The sequence below is a fragment of the Tachyglossus aculeatus genome, chromosome 4 (assembly GCF_015852505.1).
Source record: "Tachyglossus aculeatus isolate mTacAcu1 chromosome 4, mTacAcu1.pri, whole genome shotgun sequence".
In the NCBI taxonomy this organism is placed as follows: Eukaryota; Metazoa; Chordata; class Mammalia; order Monotremata; family Tachyglossidae; genus Tachyglossus; species Tachyglossus aculeatus.
The window spans coordinates 16,276,821-16,284,549 of NC_052069.1; the positions used below are offsets into that span (position 1 = coordinate 16,276,821).

At 45.1% G+C, this 7,729-nt stretch overlaps 1 non-coding gene across 1 annotated transcript; it reads right to left on the minus strand.

Annotated features, from left to right (window-relative positions):
• Positions 1-311: 311 nt before the first annotated feature.
• LOC119927950 lies at positions 312-449 on the minus strand. Its single transcript, XR_005450914.1, has one exon. It is a non-coding gene; the product is annotated as a small nucleolar RNA SNORA7 (small nucleolar RNA).
• Positions 450-7,729: the final 7,280 nt, after the last annotated feature.

The window sequence follows — 7,729 nt, forward strand, 5'->3', positions numbered from 1 at the left end:
TGTCAAAGGCAGCAGAAAAGTCAAGAAGGATTAGGATGGAATAAAGGTCACTGTATTTGGCAAGAAGAGAGTCATTAGTGACTTGTTGTTGTTTTATGCTGTCGAGTTGTGTCCGACCCATAGTGACACCACAGACGCATCTCTCCCAAAATGCCTAGTTTCCATGTGCAATCGTTCTGGTAGTGTATCCATAGAGTTTTCTTGATAAAAATACCGAAGTGGTTTACCACTGCCGCCTTCCGTGCAGTCAACTCGAGTCTCCGCCATCGACTGTCTCCCATGCCACTGCTGCCCAGCATGGGTGACTTTTGACCTGTAGCAGATGGCCTTCCACTCGCTAGCCACTGGCCAAGCAAGGAATGGAATGGGTAGGCCTCTGCTTGACTCACCCTCCCATAGCTGAGACTGGTAGAGTACTGGAAACTCTCCAGGTACCACTCTGAGGGGCACATTAGTGACTTAGGAGAGAGTAATTTCCATAAAGCGGGTAGAAGCCAGTTTGCGGGAGTTCAAGGATAGAGTTGGCAGAGAGGAAACAGAGGCAGTGAGTGTAGATAGTTTGCTCAAGGAGAACGGAGAGAGATGGAGTGACAACGGGAGGGTGCAGTGAGGTTAAGGGCATTTTTTTTAGGATGGGGATACATGAGCATGTTTGAAAGAAGTGTGGAAAAAGCCATTGGAAAGTAACTGATTGAAAATGGTGGTCAGGGAAGGAAGAAGGGAAGGGGAAATTGCTTTGATAAGGTGAGGAAAGAGGGGGTGAAGGAGGTAGAACTTGATTGGAGGCAGGAGATCTCATCTTGATATACTCACATTCACACACAGTAACAGCATGACTCAGTGGAAAGAGCCCAGGCTTGGGTGTCATAGGTCGTGGGTTCTAATCCTGACTCTGCCACTTGTCAGCTGTGTGACTCTGGGCAGGTCACTTAACTTCTCTGTGTCTCAGTTACCTCATCTGTAAAATGGGGATTAAGACTGTGAGCCCCACGTGGGACAACCTGATCACCTTGTATCCCCCCCAGCACTTAGAACAGTGCTTCATGCATAGTAAGTGCTTAACAAATGCCATTATTATTATTATTATTATTGTTATTATTATTATTATTAGGAGCTCAATAAATTCCAGTGATTGAAAGTGAAGAAGGTTAAGGAATAGCAGATTTGGTGAGGATGGGAGTTACAGCAACATGAACATGGGAGTTACAATTGGGGAAAATGTGAGCAGCTCTGGTTTCAAAACTACAACAACCCAGCAGGGGGAAGATTTTACATGCACTCAGTGGAAGGGATTTTTAGTTGTCGTTATTATTATTATTATATCATTGCTTATTAAGCATTTATTATAATAGTAATCATATCACTCTTACTAGTAAGTATTAAAGACAGGATGACACATTAATACACAGTTCCTGTTGTGGGGAGGGAATGTGTCTGTTACATTGTTATATTGTATTCATTCATTCATTCAATCATATTTATTGAGCATTTACTGTGTGCAGAGCACTGTACTAAGCGCTTGGGAAGTACAAGTCGGCAACATATAGAGACGGTCCCTACCCAACAATGGGCTCGCAGTCTAGAAGGGGGAGACGGACAACAAAACAAAACAAAACAAAACAAAACTCTCCCAAGCGATTAGTTCAGTGCTCTGCACACAGTAAGTGCTCATAAATATGATTGATTGGTTACTCCACAACGTAAGTCGGGTGGTAAAGAACATAGAATTTAGGAATATATTACAGCCTACAGTTAGGGCAAGTTAAACTTCAACTGGTCTTTAGAAAACAAATGATTTAGATTAGCACATTTTGGGCACACCATCAGGAGGACTAATTCTCTGGAGAAGACATTAATGCTAGGAATAGTTCGAGGAAAAGAGGCAGACCAGCAGCTAGATGGATAGAAGCCATAACAATGATGATGGAAGAGCCCTTAGAAAAGTGACAGATTATGGCAGATGATAGGACGTTCTGGAGAAAATATGTCCATAAAGTCTATATGAATTGGAAACAACTTGACGGCATTTGATAATAATGATAATCAATGTCAACAATTTAAAATATCTATATTTGAATATGTAAGTGAAGAAAGGGGCAGGTCGGGGGACCTCACCTGTCCCATGGTGTTGGACAGATGGCGAGGGGCAGCCCTGGTCCTGGAGGGTGTTTATTGTTTCCCATCATCATCATCATCATCAATCATATTTATTGAGCGCTCACTATGTGCAGAGCACTGTACTAAGCGCTTGGGAAGTACAAATTGGCAACATATAGAGACAGTCCCTACCCAACAGTGGGCTCACAGTCTAAAATGGGGAGACAGAGAACTAAACCAAACATACTAACAAAATAAAATAAATAGAATAGATATGTACAAGTAAAATAAATAAATAAATGAATAGAGTAATAAATATGTACAAACATAGTGTGTCATGTGAGTCCCAGTTTCTGTCTGTCCTTCTCTCCTGTGGGAGTGAGGGTGTTCACTGGGCTGAAGGAGGCGATCCCACCAGCCGACTTCCCTCAACTCCCTTCCTCCCTCCCCACCTAGTTCCCAGACACCGTCAGTTGTGTGGGCGATCATACCTCGGTCTTATCAGCCACACACCTGTACACACCGAGAAAATCTCACAACCTTGAATGGTAACTTTTTTTCTCTCCATAGACACACACAGACAGACCCACAACCCCGTATACTTGCGTGAAACACATTCAGATGCATAAAGGAATAGACATCCGCCATTTAATGTTTGGGACCGATTCTGTGTTCTAAAGGGGGTGCAGAGGTGAAGGCTTTATAATAATAATGATTATAATGATAATAATAATGTTATTTGCTAAGCACTTTGTGCCAAGCACTGTCCTAAGCACTGGGATGGATCCAAGATAATCAGGCCAATTTTCTTTCATCCAGTTTTAGTACCTTGACTGATATTTGGCTCCAGGAGTGATGGTGGCTTCAGTGATGTAGATTTGAGTGTTTATGCTGAACAAAGAAGGTGGGTAATTGCTCAACACCACTGTATTTTGTGTCTGGTAAGATTCTGCCTTCCAGTGGGTTTGCTTATATGGGGAGAGAAAAGCAACCCCAAATATCTCATTCCTAATTCTTCACATTATAGAGAAGCAGCATGATGTAGTGGATAGAGCATGGGCTTGGGGGTCAGAAGGTCATGGGTTCTAATCCCGGCTCCGCAACTTGTCTTTGTCTGACCTTGGGCAAGTCACTTCACTTCCTTGGGTCTCGCTTACCTCCTTTGAAAAATGGGGATTGAGTCTGTGAGTCCCACATGGAAGGGGTATTGTGTCCAATCCAAATTGCTTGTATCCATCCCAATGCTTAGTACAGTGCCTGGCACATAGTAGGCACGTAACACATACAATTTTTATTACTATTATCAACAATAACGATAATGGTATTTGTTAAGGGCTTACTTTGTGCTAATAGCTGGGGTAGAAACAAGATAATCATATCAGATACAGTCCCTGTCCCCCATGGGACTCACAGTCTCAAGGGGTGAGAGAACAGGGATTTAATCCTCATTTTACAAATGAGGAAACTGAGGTTTAGAAAAGTTAAACGATTTGTCCAAGGTTACAGATTAGGCAATCACAGAGCCGGGACTAGAACCCAGGTGTCCTCATTCCCAGTTCTGTGGTCTTTTCACTAAACCACACTGCAGGAATAATAATTCTGGAATTTGTTAAGGACTTACTGTGTGCCAGGCTCTCTACTAAGTGGTGGGGTGGTTACAAGCAAATCGTGTTGGATGCAGCCCCTGTCCCATATGGGGCTCACAGTCTCAATCCCCCTTTTACAGATGAGGTAACTGAGGCCCAGAGAAGTGAAGTGACTTCTCAAGAAAGGTCAAACATCAAGAAAGGTGGCGGAGCCAGGAATAGAACCCATGACCTTCCGACTTCCAGGCCTGTGCTCTATCTGTGCCATACTGCTTCTTGATACTTCAAGGTTTCTGAAAATTTCTTGGAAACTTTCCAGAGAGGAATCTAGGAGGTAGAGACTTCGGCCTCGAGAGGAAGGAGAAAGGATGAGAAAGTGTGGAGAGGAGGGACAAAGGAGCAAGAAGGATATGATAGGAAACACAGGGAAGCAGATTGAGGCATGGGGAACAAGCCAAAGGCAATCAATTTCCTGCCTGTTCATATCTGCTTAGAGGTAAGACAGGTGGGGATTAGTAGGAACAGAGCCAGGAGGTGCAATTACAGCAAGGAAGGCAGAGCCGTGATGTGGGAACAGCTCCAGAGGCTGAGTTTGCTCTCCCCTTTCAGAGCCTTATTGAAGGCACTTCTCCTCCAAGAGCCTTCCCTAAGACCTCATTTCCTTTTCTCCCTCTCCCTTCTGCATCACCCTGACTTGCTCCCTTCATTCATCTCCGCTCCTAGCCCCACACCACTTACGTACATATCTGTAACGTATTTATTTATATTAATATCAGGCACACCCCAGCAACAAAAGCAGTGTCAGCAATATTTCTTCCCCACTCTGCCCCCTCAGTAGCCCTCGAAGACCTGGTCCTTTCCCCTGGCCAATGTCCAGAGGGCTGAGCATCATCACTTTATGTTCCCCCGGGCTAGCCGGGCCGGCAGGGTCTGCAACAAAGAGGAGAGGCGTGATCAGGCAGCTGCCACAGAAGGTAAACGCGGCAGTGATATGGAGGAGATGGCTAATTTATTTAATACACAGAATTTGCAATTATAATGAGGATTCATCTGTTGACTGTCACGGTATCATCCATCAACTGGGTTTCGCTCTAGGCGGTGGCCAGGCTGTTGTTAGCCTCTTAATAATGTTAGTTTATTCTCTTCAGTTAGTTTATTCTTTTAGCGTGCTCCATTTCGTCTGGGAGGACAAAAGGAAATTAAGTTGGAAATGGAAGTAGTTTGCACTGTGGGGAGCTTACGGGGGAGACTCCAGGTGGGAGCCTGGGCCAGCTGATGACTGGCTGGCTCCTTGGATTCCCTGCTGTGGCTGGAGTGAAGAAGAAGGGGATCAGTAGGCCATCTTCCGGTTTGCTTCTCTTCATTCAATCGCATTTATTGAGTGCTTACTGTGCGCAGAGCACTGTACTAAGCGCTTGAGTTCTGGTTTCTGTTGGTTGAGTTCTTTCATTCATTCAATCGTATTTATTGAGCGCTTACTGTGTGCAGAGCACTGTACTAAGCGCTTGGGAAGTACAAGCTGGCAACATATAGAGACAGTCCCTACCCAACAGCGGGCTCACAGTCTAGAAGGGGGAGACAGACAACAAAACAAAACATGTGGACAGGTGTCAAGTCATCAGAATAAATAGAAGTAAAGCTAGATGCACATCATTGACAAAATAAATAGAATTCATTAAGTGCTTACTAAGTGTCAACCATTGCATTTAGCACTGGGGTAAATACAAGATAATCAGACTGGACACCCGACCCTGTCCCACATGGAGCTCACAGTCTAAGCGGGAGAGAGAATGGTTATTGAATCCCCATTTTACAAATGAGGAAACTGGGGCACAGAGAATCGATCAATCGTATTTATTGAGCGCTTACTGCGTGCAGAGCACTGTACTAAGCGCTTGGGAAGTACAAGTTAGCAACATATAGAGACAGTCCCTACCCAACAGTGGGCTCACAGTCTAGAAGAAGTTAAGAGACTTGCCCAAGGTCACAGAGAAGGCAAGTGGAGGAGCCAGGATTAGACCCATGGTACCCCACTCATGGACTTGTGTGCTGCTTCACTGTCCCGGAGCCAGCACCTGCTTTGGGGAAAACCCCAAACTAGTACCAGAGAAGCAGCTTGGCATAGTGGATAGAGCATGGGCCTGGGAATCAGAAGGTCATGGGTTCTAACGCCAACTCATTCATTCCCACAGCTTCAACTATCACTTCCTACGCTGATGACACCCAAATCTACATCTCTGCCCCTGCTCTCTCTCCCTCCCTTCAGGCTCGTGTCTCCTCCTGCCTTCAAGACATCTCCATCTGGCTGTCTGCCCACCATCTAAAACTCAATATGTCCAAGACTGAACTCCTTATCTTCCCTCCCAAACCCTGCCTTCTCCCTGACTTTCCCATCACTGTTGACTGCACTACCATCCTTCCCGTCTCATAAGCCCGCAACCTTGGTGTCATCCTCAACTCTGCTCTCTCATCATCATCATCAATCGTATTTATTGAGCACTTACTGTGTGCAGAGCACTGTACTAAGCGCTTGGGAAGTACAAGTTGGCAACATATAGAGACAGTCCCTACCCAACAGTGGGCTCACAGTCTAAAAGACTCTGCTCTCTCGTTCACCCCTCACATCCAATCCGTCTCTCCCTCCAACGGTTCTCACTGAGCACTACTCTGTGTGCAGCAATTCATTCATTCAATCGTATTTATTGAGCACTTACTGTGTGCAGAGCACTGTACTAAGCGCTTGGGAAGTACAAATCGGCAACATATAGAGATGGTCCCTACCCAACAATGGGCTCAGTCTAGAAGGGGAGGCAGACAACAAAACAAAACAAGTAAACAGTTGTCAATACCATCAGAATAAATAAAATTATAGCTATATACACATCATTAATAAAATAAATAGAGTAATAAATATGTACAAATATACACAAGTGTTGTGGGGAAGGAAAGGGGGTAGGGTTGGGGGCGATGGGGAGGGGAGGAGGAGGAGAGGAAAAAGGGGTGGGGGGCTCAGTCTGGGAAGGCCTCCTGGATGAGGTGAGCTCTCAGTAGGGCTTTGAAGGGAGGAAGAGAGCTAGTTTGGTGGATGTGTGGAGGGAGGGCATTCCAGGCCAGAGGTAGGATGTGGACCAGGGGTTGATGGCAGGACAGGCAAGAATGAGGCCCACTGAGGAGGTTAGTGGCAGAGGAGCAGAGGGTACGGGCTGGGCTGGAGAAGGAGAGAAGGAAGGTGAGGCAGGAGGGGCGAGGTGATGGACAGCCTTGAAACAGAGAGTGAGGAGTTTTTGCTTGATTGGAAGGTTGATAGGCAACCTCTGGAGATTTTTGAGGAGGGGAGTGACAATCCCAGAGCGTTTCTGTACAAAGATAATTCAGGCATCAGAGTGAAGTATAGACAAGTGCCATAATTATTATTATTATTATTATGAATGAAGGGAGCAAGTCAGGGCCACGCAGAATGGAGTTGAAGAAAACGAAAAGAGGGCTTAGTCAGGGAAGGACTCTACTGGGTGAAGAAGTGAATAAAAAACAATAAAATGCAGCTTAGAAATATGGGAAAATTCACTCTTATTTTCCCGAAAATTAAAGATCTTGGTTGTTGGGGAGGGCTTCTATTTTGGGTATCTGTCAAGTTTCTAAGGAATGGGGCTGGAGTAAGCGAAACTCTTTCTGCAATAAACAATCCCACCAGCCCAGGGGAACTCTCAGAATTCAAATTGCTTAACTCAGCAGCTGGGCTTCTCGATTTCAGTGCCCGGTGAGGGGGTGGGACTCAACAACATCTTTTCCCCTCTGTCAGCCAGTTGTCTATTTTTTCCCCAAGTTCAACACGGCCACTCCAATGCTTGGCTATGGTGTGGTGACAGCCTTATCAAAGCCTTCATGGTGTCAAATTAAATGTACGTGTTGTGCTTGTCAAAGCATAACAATTGAAAAGTTTTGATGCAAAGCATTTCTCTGGCTGAATCTGAGTTGGGAACCCCAGGCTAAATAGTGTGACTGATTACAGACCTTATTCGCTTCAAGTTCAGTGACTTGGATTCTGT